Below are 21,025 nucleotides of genomic sequence, written 5' to 3' on the forward strand. Positions count from 1 at the left end.
ACATTAAGCCATTTTTGTAATATGAAAAAGTGTCCAATAATTTCAGTATATACAGCACTTATACCAGTGTTTAGCAACTTTCAGGCAGGGGAATGTGCTCCTAGATTCACTTAAAAGATGATTTACTCTATGTCTATCTACGTTTCTGCTGCCACACTCCATTAAATGCATTGTGCCTCCTAAGGAAATTCTCAGCATTAGAGATCACTAATCTCTGATTCCTTATGTTTTGGGGCAACGAACAATGTCTTCAATTCAGGAATCTAAGAATTGTTCAAATTGTACCTGTATTATGACTAGAAATTTGATAGAAGCTTGATTTTATAACTTTCCTATATGCATATGTTACTAGTGTACATGCATGGCCCCTTATATTGCTGTGAATTACAACATTACATTCTTAAGGCTAGATCATCTTTAAAAAAAAAAAAGAAATTGATAAATCATAGTAAGAATGATAACTTAGAAATTTGAATCATCATATGAAACAGGGAATGAAAACATTGAAAGAACATAGCAAAATATATGTTTCCTTAATGACTTACAGCATTTGACTAAACAGGTGTGTTCTGAGTGTTCATTGAATATGTATTTTTCAAAAAATGACTAAAAATGAGGTAGGTTGGTAATCCTTCCATATGGGAGGCTAAACTAGGGGGATTGTAGGTTAAAGACCAGCTCAGATCCTGTTTCAAAAAACCAAATGCATAAATGAAGAAAAGGGTGGATAAATGAAATAGGTTTTTAAAGACTTAAAAAATAATTAATAAGTAAATGGATACTTGGCTGTGACTATCATCTTAGGCTATGTTAATTGGAAACAAATATTAAGTCAATAAATTATGAAGTCATATTTATATAAATGATTTTACAATAAACTTTCTTACCTGTACTTTCAGTTATGTGAGATGAAATTTCAAGTTTCACTATTAACTAATTGTAAGGATAATGAATTCATATAAACTACCACAGAATTAAAAGTTGATTTTGTTCATTAAACTACTGATTTTCTGAGTTTTATTAAAATACCTTTCACAGATAAAAAAAAAACTTGACCGCCACTTCCTCCCTGAAGTAAGAAATAATCCAAGGTCATAATGCTTATATACTCAAAGTTATATAATAGATATGTTAGTAGGTTATGAAACTAATACCATACAAATCTGTCCTCATCTAATGGTATCACACTTTTCAAACACATCCTTTTTTCAGTAAAAAAAAAAAAATTAATTCACATTCATTAGATGAGGACAGATTTGTATTATCTCTATAACAATTTAGAAAATAATCTCAAGCAATAAAAATAGTGCTTGTGACCCCATAAATAATAAAAATAATGCTTTCATATCAAATCACCATTATTTTACACTTTCTATAATTTTGTGGTCACCACAATTTAATTGACAAAAATGAAGTACAGCTGTATGTTTATTGCATGCTGTTATTTAAAAATAAGGTTTTTCTCTTTAAATTTCTTTTAATCTATTTCATTCATTTTAAAAGTTAATATTCTGAGAAGAGGACCACAGGCTTCTCCAGATTGCCAAAATTGTTCATTATGCCCCAAACTTTAAAATTTCTTGTATTCTCATCCCTTAAATAAAAATCAAGGATTACAATAAATACCTATATTGGGGGCTACGATAAAGACAATAGAAAGATAATACTAACTCATCACACCTTTTCAAGTTGTTACCTTTGAATTTTATCATCAAGCCTATCCCCTAAGCTGTTTATGGTTTTCCATATTTACAGCTACATCTCAGTTCCAAGTTCTTATCACCTCCCAAGCAAGTATTATAAACTCAATATTCATCTTAATCTAGTCTTTCTATGACTTTTGATTGAAGTCCAATTTATTTTACAAATTAGTCAGTTTCTTCTGGGATCTCTGTATTACTACTGATTTATTAAAAGTACCTAGCAACAAGATAATCATATTCTCATTCAGCAACATATGAGTGTAAGTTTCCACAGATCCCCAATCCTATGACTCGTGTCCATTTAATTTACTGACTTTATAGGCATTCTAGCATGTGGTTATGAATTTATGAGTTTAACAGTGAATTATTACTTAGAAGTTTTGAACTGGAGGAGGATGCTATAAGGAGGATGCTATGACCTATTTGACCATTGTCATGGTTTATGTCAGTGGCCCCCAGTCTCATGCATTTGCATTATGCATTTGTGATTGGTTCATTATATAGAGCTTGGATTGATGGTGTCAGTGCTACACTCACCTAGGAATGGGGCCAGCATACAAAGTAATGGCAGGAAGAAGGTGTGTCTCTCTCTCTCTTGCTGGTTTCTGACTTGCTGTTTACAACTGGCATGAGCTGTGGCCCTGCCATGCCACCCTGCCTTGGAGCCAACTGAGTATGGACTGAAGCCTCCAAAAACTGTAAGAAATAAATCTTTCCTTTCCCAACTTTGGGCATCAGGTATTTTGTCTCAGTGATGAGTAAAAAGTAACTAAGACAGAATTTGGTACCAAGGAAAGGGGTCATTTGCTGTGACTATACCTGACCATGTTTTTTGAGAGGCTTTGGAATCAGCTTGTGGGGAGAGTTTGGAAAGATTTGGACATGTCACCTGGATGAATAGAGCTGGAGCAGCTTAGGCTGCTCTGTAGAGGAGATTCTGGTCAGAGTGCAGGGGGACCAGAAGGCTGATAGAAAGCCTGATGCTAGAGACTAGGCTTGGGAGGTTTCTGCTGGGAAGAAGGACTGCATTGGTTGTTGGACTCTCCATGATGTTGTTATGGCTTGGCAGAAAGTTTGTCTGCAATTTGCTCATGCCAGAGACTTTGCTTGAGATTGAAACTAAGGGCAATGGACTGATTAATCTTGCAAAGGAAATTTCAAAGCAGTCAAATGTTGAGGCTGTGGCATGGCTATTGTTGGGGACTTTTAGCCAGCTTTATGTTACAAATTAAGAGCAAAGAGCCCAACAGGATAATATACAATACTGTGAATTTGGCCAGAAGGAAAATTCCAGGAAAGATATGGATTGTAAAGACAGAGTTGAGACTTTGATTGCAGAGGAGAAACATTGAGATAAGAAAGATGGCCCTGGGGCATCCCAGGAAGCAGCAGATCTCTACCCATTGCAGACTCAAAACTGCAAAAATGAAAGAATTTTCCCAGAGGAGAAAGTTGTACAGCACCATGTTCCAGAATGGCGATGAAACCTCAGAACATGAGGTTTCAGAATGGTGGCAACATAGAGAAGCTTTTCTTCACAATCAGGTTCACAGAACCAAACAATCTAGGCAATCCACCCTACAACTCAGAGAGAAAAAAGCCTGGTTACTCCTCCAGGTGGCAGCAAACTGTGGTGGTATCCACATGGTGCTGATTTTAGGTGCAAGGAAAATGCAAAAATTCTGAGGATAAGATGGCTTCCACTTTGATTGCAAAGGGTCTGGGAAGCCAAGCAGTGTGCCTCTGATAGGGCAATTTTTAAAGATGTAACAGTGAAGCCAAAGGTGCATTGGAAAATCCAGAAGTTTGGAAAAGCCAGGTACGGAGATCATCCAAGGAAAGCTACAAAAAGCAAGCACAGAGGGTCTAAGAGAGAAACTTCAGGAGCTGAAATCCCTGGAAGTGCTGTGGGAGTGGAATCACTCAAGCCTTTTGGAGTTTACAACCAAATTATTTCAAATGCTGAGCATGAAACTCTAGTACTTAATGTTCGCCTTGCTGGATGTTGGACTTGCTTTGTTTCCAATGCTTTATGTTCCCCTGTTTGTAACTTTTGGAATGGTAATGTTGTGCCTTTTAACTTCAGAAATGTTTAATCTGGTTTCATTTGTACAGGGGGTTACAGTTAAGAGTTTGCCAAAGATCTTGGGGGAGACTTGGGACTTGTGCTTTTCAGTGATGCTGAAACTGTTCAGACTTTGGCAACTCTTGGAGATGGATTAAATGTCTTTTGTATAAAAGATGTACATGAGTCCTGGGGGCCCAGGGTGGAATGTCATGGTTTATGTCAGTGGCCCCCAAGCCTCATGCATTTTTATTATGCTTTGGTGATTGGTTCATTGTCTAGAGCATCGATTGATGGTGTCAGTGCTACACCCACGTAAGGGTGGAATGAGCATACAAGGTAATAGCAGGAAGAAGGTGCATCTCTCTCTCTCTCTCTCTCTCTCTCTCTCTCTCTCTCTCTCTCTCTCTCTCATTTGTTTCTGCCTTGCTGTTTGCAGCCATCATGAACTGCGGCCCCACCATATCACCCTGCCTTGGAGCCAACTGAGTATCGCCTGAAACCTCCAAAAAACTGTAAAAAATTAACCTTTCCTTTCCCAACTTTGTGCATCAGATATTTTGGCTCAGTGATGAGTAAAAAGTAATTAAGACAGTCATTTTATCTAATCAGATAAACATCAATCTTTATATAAGGAAATATGCAAATTGTAATGATTTGCAAGTATGCATTCTGAAGGCCTTTTTGTTCATCAAAAAATGGGCACCAAAAACGATTCTAGAAAAAAATAATTCCATTCATAGAAGTGAAAAACAATTTCTTTCAATTTACAAGACTTGATAAATAAAAACACTTCCCAGATATTTTTGTTTAACTGAAAGGAAACAATGTGTATACCTTAACTTTTAATATTCCATAATGCTTGGCATGGTGCCTACATAAAATTTTAACAAATACTTGTTACATAATGTGTAAAATAACACTTTTAGTGACTTGTAGGAGCAGAAAAATGTTTTGGGATTAGAAAATCAGTTTCAGTTATCTTCAAAAGCAGTTATTAACATTCGTGACTTTCTCATCATTACTATACCATACAGTAACTTTCACAAATGGTTGAAAAATTGATAGTGTAATGTCTTAGTGAAAAAATATATTTCTAATTCCCAAGTGTTAACTTTTCCATTATAGAAACATATTAATGAAAACTATATGATTTTAGAAATTGTGTTTAAAAATTTGTAGGTACTTGATAATTGGAGCTGATTGGCCAGTTAAGTGTTTTTAAATATGCAAGGTTTTAATTTCTTAACTTTTTTTCTTCTTTTTTTTATCGGTACAGGAATTGAGAGGTTTTAATTTCTTAAAAAGTCAGTAGCCCCAACATAATGGTGTTAGTCACTTTATGGAAAATTAAAAGAAGTTTTGAGCAAGTACATTCCAGTGGATGTATCGATCTACTGATTATGATAAACTATGCAAACCTGCCTACAAAAACACTAGATATATAAGTTAAGTATGATACATTAAAAATAGCAACAATAAAAATAAAACTATTATACAGCATATAGTGATAACAGTTATAAGAATGTGGATTCTTACACTCTCAAAATGCCCTATTGTGCTAATCTTCTTGTGATAACCTGATACAATGTATACATGATGAGGTAGAATAAGGTAAAAGATATAAGCTTTTATTAACTAGTGTTAGGCTGTTGTCTTAGTGACTTTCTTGTTGCTCTGACAAGATACACCCACACATTAAAGGAGGAAAGCTTTATTTTAGCTCACAATTTGTTGAGGTTTTAATCCATAGTGGGCTGACTTCAAGGCAGGGGTGTGACATGGCAGAAAGACATGGAAGAGGAGAAACAGTCTATGGCAGGATGAGCAAGGAGCAGTGGAAGTCTTTCTTCTTTTTTCCCTTTTACTCCATCCAGGCTACAAGCCTATTGTTGGTGCTATCCATACCCCAGGAGGGCCTTCCCACTATACATATCCAGGACTTATGGAACCAATCAGTGAACTAATCCAATTATCACATTACTAATCTAGGATCACATACTTATAATCCAGCCATCTCTCAGAAGCACCACCTACGGTACACATGAGGCTTTGAGGGATATCAAGATAAAAGCCATAACAGCTATTGTTGACCCTTTACTTGCTCACAAGAGATGTGCTGCTGTAATAGTTTATCTGATAACTAAACTTCTAAATGACTAAAGAATGAATCATGCATATAGCGTGAAAATGCTGGACAGAGGAATTATTCATGGTCCTAGCGTGACAAAGCGAGTTTTCATCATGCTACTAACTGGCAATGGGGCACAATTTAATTTTTATGAATTATTTCTGCAAATTTACACTTAATTTTTTTTTGGACTAAGAGTAAAAGCATGAAAAATGGAACCCTATATAAGAGAGATATTTCAAGAAAACAAGGAAAGGATGGAAGTCCTAAAACCAATGATTTCAGGATTAACTTTGTTAATTTTACTACCTAAAAATGAAACATTATATAATTAGCGATGCCTCTTAAAGTTTATTATTTTAGTACAAATATCCCAAGAAGTTTGAAGTAAATTTTAAAGAAAAGAAAAAAAGACCTTGCTCATATTGTTACCCATATTAGCACATACCTGAAACACCTGAAGAGATTTATTTTAAAAAAAAAAAAAAAAACCAAAAGATGTTTTGGTCCCATCTTTAGAGATTCAGTGTGGTTGTTATTAAGTGCTGCCATGAGATGGAGATTTTTTTCTAACTAGTTTATTTTTCTGTAGCCAAGTTTAAAAATCATTCTTCTTCTTCTTCAGTCTTAATTTCTGTATTTCTAGAGGATTTCTTCTCTCACAACTGAAAACAAAATATGTATACTTTAATTCACAATTCATGGGTTAAAAGAATATAACTATGTCATTTAATAATAAGAATGGTTCATGTAAAAACTTTAAGAACTGGTATTAGCAATCTCTGGCTTTGTTCAGAGTTTGTCTATAACTTTATTTTCTTAACCCTTAAGAGATGAGTGAGAGAGGAGATATTTTTACTCTACAATTTTGAAATACTTATTTGTTATGTATTTTGAATATATTCATACATGCTAGTCTCACATTATTTGAAGCTGTTAATTATTCAGCTGGTTAAAATAACATCAATAAAAGCCAATTCTCTTTGCTTCTTATTTTAAGAGTATTTCATTGCTGAACTTTCAATTTGTGTCACGATTACCACTACATCTAACATCAGATATTCTTTATAAGAACTTCTATTGATTAAAAATCACTTCTGGTACTAGGAGACTTTCCCACAAACTGAAAAACAAAGATCTCTAATTACATTATAGAGAATGAAAATTCTCCAGCCTCTCAAAGATATTGCATCCACATGACTGGTGCCCCCATAATAGTACTGACAGCACAACAGCACCCCTGAGACCAAGGTTTAGGTTGGAGAAAGATGGAACACATTTGAACTCTACCGGTGGGGCAAGATGGGTCTGTTTTAATTCTGAAACTCCCTTTTATAAGGCAGCATAGATCCTGGTAGCATCATTTAAGCTAAAGATAGGCATCATTTCAGAGCAATGACTCTTTAAGCATAATCCCCAGTCAGCAACATCAGCAGCATCGGAGAACTTGTTACAAGATTGGTTTCAGGCCCCATCATAGATATACTGAATGAAAATCTCAAGGAGTCTAATCCAGGAATCCTTGTTTTAACAAGGCGAATCTGATGCTGATTTAACTATTGCAATAAACTTCTAAAAGGAATATAGTTCCTTGGTACTTACAATAAGTTAAAACCAACCTCTGTCAAAGTAAAGGAGAGAATTCAGATGGATATATTTCTGTGGCTTGATGTCTTCAAGGAATTATGAAGTCTAAAAAGACATTTACACAATGTAAAAAGAAGCATGCCAATAAGACAGTGATGTAAGGGTCACACTACAGGTTGCTGCAGTTTGAAGGAGTTTGTAATGGCTTTACATGGCAAATAACGTAGAGTTAATGTTTCTGTACAAGAAAGGATTCTTTTCATATTGGATCCAATGTAGACTTTAATCTTTCTCTCAGAGGAAATTGAATTATGATCTCACACTTTGCAATAACTCTATCACAACACCCAGGAAGCTGCCCAATGGTACAGATATATCTCAGAGAGACAGAACAGAATGGTACAGTGCAAGCTCTGTAGATATGTCCAGGAAATAAGGCAGAGAGAGAAGGCATTTACAGAGTTCCCGGAAGGAAAAAAATTACTTTCATGAGTTCTGTGAAAGTAAAAGCAAAATACTTTTGGCTCAAAATTCAGGCAAGGAAGTTCTTGTACTTACACTCACTGCCTGGCAGAACCAAAACAAAAATGCTAGTGGTTCTGTTTTGTGCCTGGTAATAGGAATATCTTAATCTAAAGATTGGGTATGGAAAAAGTATTGGATATTTCTTATAAAGAGGATACGTAATAAGTCACGTCTATCTACTGAAAGAAAGGAACAGAAAACTTTTCCTCCTGTGGCTAATTTTTCTTTCATTTGTAATTCTGTGTGATAGTCTTTCTGTGTTTCTTCTGCCATGTTTATTACACACTGTAATTTGTAAGTCTTAGACTATTTGAACTAATATTGAGTTTAAAACTAATACAACTAACCCAGTAAATAACAAATTAAATACCTTAATGAAAATAAAGTTTTGAAAAATATCATATTAAAAAGTTGAACCTGTGCTTCTTAACAGCAGATATTTCAAATGCACTCAAAAGTCTTTACAAACAAACCTTGAAAATAAAACTTTAAATGATTAAAAAGTTTAAAGGTTTTATCTCAGAACTCACAATTGACCTGAGGCCTTTCACACTGACTTACATCCCAGTATGTTGTTTGTTTGTTTGTTTGTTTGTTTATTTGTTACTGAGGATTGAACTCATGGCCTTGCCCCTGCCAGGCAGGCGCTGTGCCACTGAGCTGTATCCCTGGCCCTTCATCCCAGTAACTACATTTTTGTTTTTATTTTGAGACAGGATCTCACTAAATGCTCAAATGCCCAGGCTGGGCTCCAACTTCTGATCCTCCTGTGTCAAGTCTCCCAGAGTGCTACAGACATGCGTCACTGTACCGAGTTGTGTATAGTTTGTAGTAGAAGCAGTAAGTGGAGGAACAGCATTATTCATATAATGTAATAGTAAGAAATATTTGTGACCCTGAAAAAAAGGAAATTGAGATGTCAACGAAATTCAGGAGTTGCTTGTTGTCACAATCAAGCACTATTACTTATTTCAAAAGAGAACCATGGACACAACTCTGCCTAATTGAAGTTCAGGAATGGAATTTGAAATAATAAATGTCCCCCAGTAACTTTAGAGGGTAGAGGACTGGATTTTTAAAGTTTATTGTAAGACATTATAAAGATTATCCAGTCTTAAATCCAAAATGTTTAGTAAGAATGACTGGTGGCAGTCCTGGGTAGATATGCACTCAAAGTACTGTCTGATGTTCTCAGTTAGTCCAACAGTACTAGCCAAGTGTTCTCAAATGCCACTCCTCTATAGGAGGAAACCACCATGTGCTCCCATGTATCATACACACACAGTGCCCTAGTGGACCAGCATCTGGAGGGAAATCTTACTGCTTGTATGGGAAGTACTTCCCAAGATGTGGTCAGCTGAAGTCACTGTAAGTCTTCTGAAGCAAATTGCCAGAGGGATGAGTGACTGAGCTAGGCAGATATGATAAATGCAAAAACAATTTCTAGGAGCTGAAAACTAAAATATTAACACAATGATTGACTTAGAATTGTCAAGAATCCCATGACTATGTGAGAGATCCAGGTGTAGGAACCCGCAAAATACAAGGGCTGATTGCTATAGATAACCAAATAAGGAGCTTTTGTAAGTCATTTAATGTGAAATAGGAGATTCAAGCTGCAAGTTGGTGTGTTAGCGAAAGGAGGAAAAATAATGGCCTGCAAGTCACAAGGAGAAGCACACCCCTTCCCAAAGAGAGAGCAGCACAAGAGGGCTGAGGACCCAGTGACCTCGAGGGCATCAGAGGAAACAGCACCTTCAGATCTGTGACCCATGTTCTTTCCAACTCTTACAATATCTCAGCAAATTTTTGACTTTTCAGGGTACAATTTTAATCATCTTCTGCTAAATTTATTCAGAAGTGTCTCAAATATATTAATGTGACTATCAATTATAGTATTTATATGACTTAAATTTTAGCCATTGACTGCTGGTTGATTTTGAAAACACTGCTAGAATCACAAGTATTGATGACAAGGTGCATTTCTTAGAGAGTGCGGGCCAATTGAGTTGAGTTGGACAGTCTGGGTTCAGAGTGTCTCGGAAGGCTGCAGTTAGGTGCTGATGTATCATCCTCTCCAGGTTGGACTGGGCTGGAGAATGTGCATCCAAGCTCACTCAGTTCCTCTCAGGCTGCTGGAACAGAACTTGCTTCCTTGTGTCTGGGCTTCCCACGAGGGCAGTTTATAACTTGGGGAATGCTCCTGCCTCTCCGAGATCCTGGGAAACATTTCTTTGTCTCTAGAACTCTGTCTTTGGAGGTGAATCTCATGCTAACACCCAAGCACAGCACCTTGAACCTGGAGAGTGGGGCCTGGGTTTCAGGGTGGTCTCACTTTCTTCTGACAATTTCTAAGTCTCATTTCTCTGTGTATTCCATTTTAGACAAATTTTATTTCTGTGTCTTCAAGTTCACTAATATTTTATCCTCAGGGATAACATGCCATTTAATCCCACATTGTATTTTTCATGAAACATTATAAACTTTATCTTCCAAAACTGCACTTGAATCTTCCTCTTATTTTTCATGTGTATAACAATTTCAAATGGTTTTAGAACATATGGAACACAAATGTAATACCCTCTTTACTGCCTTTGTCTAATGATTCTATCATCTGGGTCATTTCTGGGTGAACTTCAGTTTATTGAATTTTGAATTTCTCTCCTCATTGCACATTATACCCTGCTACATTTTTGCATGAATAGTAACTTTTTTGGATGTCAGATATAAATTTGATCTTGGTGGTGCTGAGTCAAATATCTGTTTTACAGCATTTAATGAAAGTAATTGTAGTGTGTCATAAAATAAATGGTGGAATATGGACTAAAATTTAGAAACTGTGTCTGAAACTTTGACTTATAGGTTCTTGTCACCCATCTTCCATTTTGGTGTTTCCTTGGCACTTGAACCTGCTACTTCATTAGCTGCCATGACTAGTCTCTTCCTTCCTGCATTTAATAGTCTCCATGCTACTGAACAATGCTTGTATTCCTTTTATTTTAAATAATCTCAAACTCTAAGCTCTTCCCTTGCCCAAAGGACTTAAAAATGTATACTTCTCTAGATTAGATGCACTTTCCTAATGCTCTTCTTGTCAAGTGCAATGATGTCAAATGTGCAAAATTTTGCTAAGTTGAACATATGTTCAACACTTACAAAAACAGCTACAAGGAACATTCATCTGAAGCTTCCACTAATACACAAACTTCAGATAAGCACAGTAAAGCACAACCCTATGACATTTTGACACCAGGAGGATTTCTGTGCAGCTGGTTTCTAATATGCCTTCGAGAAATAAGAACAGATGCAAGTTAAACATGCTGATGGTCAAAGACCCCATGCAATGGGAGTATCCATGAGTTGTGGAGCAGAGAGAGTGGGCAAAATGTCACTAAAATTAAATTCTTCTCTAAACCCAATCAACTTCCCTACAAAAGTAATAGAAACAAATATAAAATAAGTTTATTATTAAACAAGCAGTAAATGAGGATGTGGTTTGCATGACAGAGAATGCACTAGAGACTGAAAAACCAAAAAGCTCATCCTTTATATAGCTAAGTAGGCACAAACACATGGTATGCTCATTCGTAGGTTAAAGTGACCTGCAAGTAAGGGCACTGGATAATATCACTCACCAAACAGAGTTTGCCTTGGATTCGTATTGCAGCTGGGGTACTCATCTGTGTTATCTAATGGGTTCTAACCAATGAGTTTTTTACATCTTTATGACAAGTGACAATTCTGCAACTTGGAACAAGATGCACCCAGAGTTAGCTTCTTCACCCACTTATACCCTGTGACACACACAGAGACCCAGAGACAAAGGTGCTGAGTGCTTGCATTTCACAGAGAGATTCCAGGACTTGTGTAAGAGTTCTTGGGTCCTAAAGCTGACACAAGATTAAGTAGTTTTTTCCCCAGGGTTTAGAGACATTTCAACGAGAGGAGAAATAATTTAATAATTACAAGTTTTCTAAAGTGAGCAGTCTAAGAAAAGGGAAACTAAGGGAATATATTCCCTTATTTTTCAACAAGAAGAATTAAGCTTCTTATTTTTAATTTCTTTTTTTATTAGTATATGTCTGCAGTACCTGAAGTTTACAACCATCTCAGTAAATAGATGCATGTATATAACATATCTTTATTCTGTTTTACTCCCCTTCCCATCCTTCCCAAACTCCCTCTAACTTTAGAGCTCCATTCCTCATTTCAGTAAAAGGGACAGAAAATTAAAGCAGCACAGGATGTAGTCATGAATCAAAAACAATGATATTTGAGTTCTAATTTTAAAACACAAATACACATTCACTCAAAAATCTTGAATTCATAGACAAGTAAAGTAAGATTATAAATTGGATTTGTATCATGAATCAGGTTAAGATTCTATTTAGCCTCAAAATGTACCATGAGATTGAGCTAAAGTATGTATATTTCTTAAATACTGTGCCAGTATTTAGAGGAATTTCAACATAAAATTAATGTACTGCCAGGGATTCATGTCCCTTTTACTGACAGAAAAATTTAAGTAGTACAGTTTGTACTCATGAATCAGAAACAGTGTTATTTGAGTTCTAGTTTAAATCTTGTAAGCATTGATAATTTTATACACCAATTTTAGGGTTTAAGGTCCGTGTTTTGCTTTAATATCCAGCAACATCTACCTAACATACCAGCAATCTAAAGAGTCTTATCGATTTAAATTAACACATTCTTTTATTTTTTAAATGTCCATGAGAGTTTTCTATTTTTTGTATGAACATTATAAAATAGATATAAAAAAGAAAATACAAAGTATACAAAAATGTTTGTGGTTTTTGAAAAACTAAGCAGCATGTCATAATTATTTGATCATGTTGCAAATCCAACAACTAAATAATTTTATTATAGCACCAAGACAGATGTTTATATTTTTGAAACCAGTCTGTTTTAACAAGGTGTGACATTTAACATATGCTTCTTTCTAACTGACCAATAATGTCAGTGGTCATGTGTGGTTTTAAATTTGATCTGTTGGCCCCCTTCATATGCCTGGACCAACATCACTGGCCCACCTCTTGACCCCAGACCACCTATGCCACCGTGCCTATGGCACCATGCCATTCAATTTCCAGGCACCTCACAGAAGCCTCAAGTCAAGATGAGTTTGGAGTGAAGTATTTCAATCCTTGAAAGAAAACAACTTTCAACCGAGACTGATGTACCAGCATAATGGTCTTTCTAATTTAATGGAGAAACAAGATATTCCATGACAAAGAACAACTGAAGAAATTCATGTCCACCAATTCAACTCTAGAAAGAGTATTGAAAGATATACTAGATAGAGACACAAGTGACCATAATCTCCAGAACAACAACAGAAAGATACCACCAGGCAGGGCAAGCAATTAAACCTGGGGGAAAAGTAGAAAACAAACAAAGAAACATAACATGGCAAAGTTGAGCCATATCAGTCATATCCACAAATGTAAATGGCCTCAATTAACCTATCAAAAGAAATAGGTTGACAAAATGGATCAAGAAACAGGATCCCACAATATGCTGTATATAAGAAACACATCTGACTCAAAGGAAACTCATAAATTTAAAAGTCAAAGGATGGAAAACAATATTCCATGCAACAGGAACCCAGAAAAAAAAGCAGGAGTTACTATTTTATTTGCCTGTCACCATACACTCAGCTAAAGTCAAAATGGATCAAAGACTTAAATACTAAAACAGAAATATTGAATCTATTGGAAGACAAGGTAGGTAAGAAACTTGGACACATAAAGGTAGCAAGAAAATTCATGAACAAAATGTAAACTGCACAGGAAATACTTCAAAGAATCAACAACTGGGATCTCATATTATTAAAAAGTTTTTGCACTTCAAAATAAATCACCAACAAAGTGAAAAGAAAACCCACAGAATAGGAAAAAAAATTATAGCTGACAATCTCTCAGAGAAGGGACTTATATCCAAAATATATTAAGAATTGAAAAACATCAAGCCCCCTAAATTCAGACCCTTTCCAAAAATGGGCATCTGAGATGAGCACACATATCTCAGATGAAGATATACAAATGGCAAATAAATACATGAAAAAATGTTCACCAACACTGATCATTAAAGAAACACAAATTAAAACAGCATTGAGATTTCATCTCACTCCAAAAAGAATGGCTGCCATCAAGAAGTCAACTGATAATAAATGTTGGTGAGGCTGTGGTGAAAAAGGAACACATCTCCACTAGTGGTGGGAGTGTAGACTGGTACAGCCACTGTGGAAATCAATATGGCAGTTCCTCAAAAAACTAGGATCAGAAGTTCCTTTCAATTCAGCTATTTTCCTCTAGAGTATTTTCCTAGAAACACTGAATAAGTCATGTCACAGTGATATATGTGCACCCATGTTTATATCAGCAGATTTTGTAATTGGTAAATCTTGGAAACAACCGAAATGCCCATCAACTGCAGAGTGGATGAAAAACATGTGGTATTTTTAGACAATGAAATATTACTCATCTATAAAAAGGATGATCTCGAGACCATAATAGGTAAATGGTGGAAACTTGAGACTATCATTTTAAGTGAAATAAATAAGATCCACATTTGTAAATATCACATTATCTGTCTAGTGTAAATAAATAATAAAAAACTGAAAGAGTAATAAGATCCAAAATGTATAATAGAAATTGTAAAAGGGAGATAAAGTGGTTTAAAGGATATAACTGTATGTATGTTTAGCATGTAAGATAGATGATTATATTACTAAGTTTTCATTAGATATTGAACAGAATGGTTTGCATTGTGAATGTTTTAGTATCTGTCCACCTTTGATTTTGTAAGTCGAACAACTATTTCTAAGAGGGCAATATGTAACTCATCAATTAGTAGTTTCTTAGTGTTAATATTTTTCTTTGAAATTATGTATTACCTCTACTTAATTTTCTTTTGTGTCTTTTCTTTTCTTTTTCTTTAAATAAAAAAATAAATTTGATCTGTTGAAGGCCTTCAGGAAGATGTGACCCTTGTAAACAACTAATCACATATAGCCATGTAAAATATAATAAAATAATAGTTATGCATACACAGAACTTCCTAGACCAGTGTTGGTGAATCCATGACACATATGTTATTTTTCTTTTAAGACAGAAGAAGTTAATAGATGAGTCAATTCTTCCTAAGCTAAAACCTCAGTGTTCAGGTTTAATTGCAACACTGACACTCTGTGATAAACAAGTGGGTTTGGGGTTGCAGTTTGGGCTCTCTTCTTCAAAAGATTCTCTATCACTACCTTAGACTGTAAATAGAAAAATTGCTTAAAGTCTTTATAATATAAATATGAAGAAGCAAACTAAGTATTGGAACCAATATGCTTCATTATGAAGCATACTAAAGTCTTTCATCTTACTCTTTTTACTTTTAAAAAAATAATCTAGGCCCGGCATTGTGACACATATCTGTAATCCATGTACATATTGGAAGTTTAGGCAAGAGTACAGCAAGTTTAAGGCTGGTCTGGACAACGTAGTGGGAGCCTGTCTTAAAATAAAGCGTTGTAAAAGCCTGAGGATGCGACTCAGTGGCATAGTATTTGCTTGACAGATGTGAGGCAGGCCATGGGTTCAGTCTCTAGTATTGCAAGCATATATAAAGGTACTACATGCATACACTGTATCCTGCTTTTCAATATCTTTCTCTTCAAATTTTATTTAAAGTAAAATGGTAGAAACTTGTTTCTTAAAAAAAAAAAAAAAACTCTATACACCAAGTGTCAGTTAAGAAAAAAATCTCTCATGTGAGAATTATAGACAGACTTCACGCAGAGGAAATAAAAAAAAATATTCCACTTTCCATTTGGGGAGCTGCCACCCAATGGATGAGCTCCAGCTGTGACCACAGGGTTTTCTCTCTGGAAACATATGGTTAGCTGTAACTTAGAACATACATAAAACAGCTTCTTTCTCTACCTTCTCAGCAGTAGTCACATTCCATTTTCAGACTAGATTTTATAAGAAATGTGTTTCTAAAATCCAGAGACACTCTCAGACACATACAAAAAATAAAAGAAAGGAATATTTTAAAATTGTTTTGTTTTGTGCTATGGAGGACTGGACCAGGTCCATCGTACTGAGCTATATTCCCAAATCTTTTCCACCTGTTATTTGAGACAGTCTAAGTTGCCTAGGCCGCGATCAAAATTGGAAAACTCAGCATCCTGGAGTACTGAGGTTACGGGTGGCAGCTAAGAAATTTTAGTTTTGAGAGATCATGATGTAGCTACTCTGTAGCAAGAATATCACAGGGTAGTGTTGCCGGCCATGTATCAAAACAAACATGATAGTGTTACTTGATTCAAACATCTGAGGAACTCTGTTAGTAAAATTTACTTATGGTTTTACCAGAAACACAATTTTTGAAATTTACATAAGTATATTTATAAGAAATTGAATGTAAGACAAGTTATATTGGCTTGAAATGACTGTTTAGTTGGCTGTTGAATAAAAAAAGTAGAATATATGGAAATAATCCTGGGTAGAATTTTTAACATATTCTGTTTTATTTTCTAGTGAATCATTTTAGTCTTACATAGATGCAGTCGCATTTTAGATTTATCACACCTTTTCCGTGGATTACTTCTTTCTTAATATAGAATTCGATGAGTCACTTATTTAAGTTGAAATAAAATCAATACAGCAAATATACTCAATTTTCCCACAGAAATTCCCAAGAGAAATTATTCTATGGTACAATAAATTTCCCAGGGAAGAAATATATCCTATTACTTATTCTAAGGCTGTTTTTCATCATTTTACCCTGTAATACTCAATTATACTGCCACCTTTCTAAATAGTGTAAACCTTGTTTCTTCTCCTTTTTGTAGAACCGAATTTCTTCTTACCATTCTCTACAGGTGATACTTATGTCTTTACATTTAGGATTTAAAAAAAAAAAATTGAAAACTATAAAAATCAATACATAAAGAAAAATACTTGTAGTTTTTAGCCTTATCATATACTAAGAAACAATCTTAGAATGGATTTTTAATGAAAACATTTTAATATTTCTATCAAATTGAAGAACTCCTAAAAACAGAGTAACCAGTATCAGTGTTTGTACATAACTACAGTAATTGCAGTTTTGACAAGTAAAGGTCTAGGAACTCATAAGAAAGGTTAGTTATTAGGGACACTAATATTTCTCTAGAAATACTGAGAGTATTAAATGTCTGGTATGAATTAAAAGGAGTATGTAGTGATTCTTCCCATATTTGATAAACAATTATTAGTGATCATTTCATTTCCCTTGTAAAGATTCATAAAAGAAAATAAAATACAAAAAATACCTTGGAATTGTTGCATAAAAATTTCTGTCCTTTGTGACACTTTTTAGTTTAATTTGTTATGGGAATTAAAAACCAATTCTGGACTTCTGTCACAAAGTCTTGCCACTTTGAAATGAATTAAGATAAATTCTATACTTAATGATGAGATACTGAAGCTCAAGAAAATGTTAAAACCTTTGGTTCTCGTCTGAAAGAAAAAGTTGGGTTGCTACTTCTTTATCTTTTGAATATCGATAGAGAAGTACGAGTGTCTCAGTTTCTTAATATTTGCCTAACTTTTGTTTCAGTCAATCGTGTGCACACTAAATGCACGAAAGGTTGAACATAATCACAGCAAAAACGTTTATGATAAATGTCAGCAAAATACGGTACATATTTTTAAATGAATTAACTCTCCTTTGCAATGAGGAAAAAATATACATGAAGATCGAAGAAAGCCATTGCTGTAATTTAGATCTAGAATGTCCTGCCAAAGCCTCACACATTCAGAGGCTGGCCTTTCAGATGGTGATTGAATCATGGGGGCAATAAATTTATCAGTGGATTATTCCACTGAAGAGGTCAGAGTTAAATGTGCCATCAGCAGATGGGTATGTTTTGAAGCCCTCAGTCACTGGGGCAAAGAACCCAAAGGGCGCATCTCCCTTCCAGAGTCTTCCCTTCCTCTGGCTTCCTGGCTGTTGTGGATGGGAAGCCGTCCTGTCTTCCACCCATCCTTGCTGCCATGCTGTTTCTTTGGAGTCAGCTTTGCCATGCTTTGGAGTCAGTTGGCCTGACCACGGAATGAAAATGTAAGCCAAAGTAAAACTCTCATTTTTTTCAGCTGTGGGTGTTGGGCATTTTGTCCAGTGATGAAAGACTCAACTTTCTTCAAATATTTGCTTCATGACTCTTAAACAACGAAGAGAGGAACTGCTGTGAATGCTATGTAAAACATACCATGGAAATGCAAGCTTTGGCTGATGCAAAAATAGGTGACCAGAAAAGACCATTAAATGACTGTTGTCTGGGGCGAGGGATATAGCTCAGCGGTGCAGTGTCTGCCTGGCAAGCCTGAGGTTGTGAGTTTGATTCACAGCACCAAAATAAAACAAAATTTACAAAAACCCTGATATCTGTAATTCCAACCATGGTATTAAACAGTCAAGATTAGATGTAAGTCATCAAAGTGAATTTCCTAAGAGGCAACATGGGTGGTAACTGTGACATCTCTGATGTATCTTAGAGTCAATAATACATCATACATTCTTGGCCACTGTTTTCTTCTTTAGTGGAATTTAAATAGCAAGGATATCTTACAAGAATCACTGGCTCCTCTAGTACAGTGAAATAAGATAATAAAGGGCCTGTGAGCAGAATTATTAGGAAGAATTGCCTGCTTAATGCATATCACAGCTCACCCCCAGCCCTGCCCCCATGGAGGGATGCATTATATTCTCATCTGTCCAAGTGTGAGAGGCTTAAAAGGGAACATTGATGAGCCTTTTTTGATTCTACAAGCTTTCTGGACTAATAGACCTGCAGTTTGACTCAAACTTCCAAGCAGGCACACAGATGCTATGAGGGAGGATAACCCAGGTATAGGCTGTGTCTTTAGAGCCTTTCCTATCAACTTAAGTTGCACCACACGATAGCACAACCTTATGTCAAGACCTGCCCAAATGGTTGCTGGGGTACTGGGGTCCAAGAAAGACTACTAATTCAGTGTTCAGGATAGAGGACAAATAAGAGCAAAACAGTACAATAAATCAGAAATGAGGATGAATAAACCACAAACACCCTTAAATTTCATATTTAAGTATCAGGCATTGATTTTCTAGGCATGGAGAACCAGCTTCATGAGAAAAGAATGACATGAACTGCCTAGCATATGAGAGAACTCTTGATTCATAGCACTAAAATTAAAAAAAAAAGAAAGAAAAAATCTAACTTTTTTCCTACCATACAATATTAATTTTTAATAGAATGGTTTTGTAAGAATCAGAGAAATATTTTTTGAACTACAGTTATATCAAAAAACTCCATTTCTAATTCAGAGTTATACACTACAAGCATATTTTTATCATCTTTGTGGCACACAAATATGTGTATGAGTCAAAGAATATGGTGTAAAAACTGTTTGAATAAGATCTGAATAATAAATCTATACATTTAGATTAATTTAGATTAATTCTTTAGTAAAAATAAGTGCTTTTACAAACATCCCGTTCTCTTAATATTTGCTGCAATTTTTTATGGGACTATTTAACATGAAGTGTTTAAATATGTAGTAGACCATGGATTATGAAGTGTGTATTCTTATATCTCATGAAATATAAGAAATTAAACCACTAGGAGGACAAAGAATTTCCTCAATAAAAATCAGTCTTTTAATTTTTATTGGCTAATATACTGTCAGTTTAGCATTTTATAGCTTTTGAAATTAGAGGATAATTTGATGAATCACTAAAACATCATTTTAAAAGAATTTTCCATCATTTACAAAACCTGTTACACATTTTTGTGAATTTCTCAATGTTATACCTCAGCATTTAGTGCTTATTATAAGAAAAAACAATTTTTTTCTAACTAATAGTATCAAGTAAACACATTTTTGAAGAGTTCATTTGCTTGATGGCATTCTAAGAGACTTGTGTAAAATTATATACACAGTATATTTGGCCACTATCTTTTCTGATGAAACTACTGTATTAATTTGATTTAAATTATTGCTGATCTTCTGAACTAAAAGAAGCCAACTCCAATTCACTCATACACAGTTATAGATAGATAGATGATGGATGGATAAATAGGTGATAGATAAATAGTCTCCAGTTTCCATGGTAATACATCCACATGTTCAAAAAAGCCATGAATAAAAATATTCAGAAAAATTCCATTTGTAGTGAGCAGTTTACAATTTTTTTCTTGTTATTATTCATAAATTAATACCTTAACTCAATTATTTGCATAGCATTCACATTGAATTAGGTATTACAAGTAATTTAAGGATTAAAAAGTACTTGAGGCTGAACATAGACTATATGTAAAAACTACACTGTTTTACATAAAGACCTTGAGAATCTGGGAGTTTTGGTATTTGCAAAGGGTCCTGGAACTGCAGTCTTCAGTCTTCTATGATATGATATGAGAGAGAGAGAGAGAGAGAGAGAGAGAGAGAGAGAGAGAGAGAAGAGAGAGAGAGAGAAACAGAGAGAGACAGAGAGATAGAGAGACAGAGACAGAGAGACAGAGAGAGACAGAGACAGAGAGAGACAGAGACAGAGAGAGACAGAGACAGAGAGAGAGAGACAGACAGAGAGAGAGACAGAGACAGAGAGAGACAGAGAGAGAGAGACAGAGACAGACAGAGACAGAGAGAGACAGAGACAGAGAGAGACAGAGAGAGAGACAGAGACAGAGAGAGAGAGGAGAGAGAGAGAGAAACAGAGACAGAGAGATAGAGAGACAGAGACAGAGAGACAGAGAGAGACAGAGACAGAGAGAGACAGAGACAGAGACAGAGAGAGAGAGAGAGAGAGAGAGAGAGAGAGAGAATGAATAGTGACACCAAAAGAAAGGCATAGCAGAAGGGTCTGGATTAGAACACAAGAAACCTTCTCACTTCATATGAGTGAGGAAGCAAGAGAGAAGGATGGAGCCTGGGAGGGACACAGAACTTTCCAGATGCTATACCTGGTAATTCT

The 21,025-nt window shown here is 35.3% G+C and overlaps 1 protein-coding gene across 1 annotated transcript in view; it reads right to left on the reverse strand.

The window, feature by feature from the left end:
• Window positions 1-21,025, reverse strand: part of Mdga2 (MAM domain containing glycosylphosphatidylinositol anchor 2) — an 839,948-nt gene that overhangs the window by 4,681 nt on the left and 814,242 nt on the right. The gene's annotated exons all lie outside the window — the stretch shown is intronic.

This window comes from Cavia porcellus, unplaced genomic scaffold (assembly GCF_034190915.1).
Source record: "Cavia porcellus strain 051 isolate PalLab524CR breed Dunkin Hartley unplaced genomic scaffold, mCavPor4.1 scaffold_1, whole genome shotgun sequence".
NCBI lineage: Eukaryota > Metazoa > Chordata > Mammalia > Rodentia > Caviidae > Cavia > Cavia porcellus.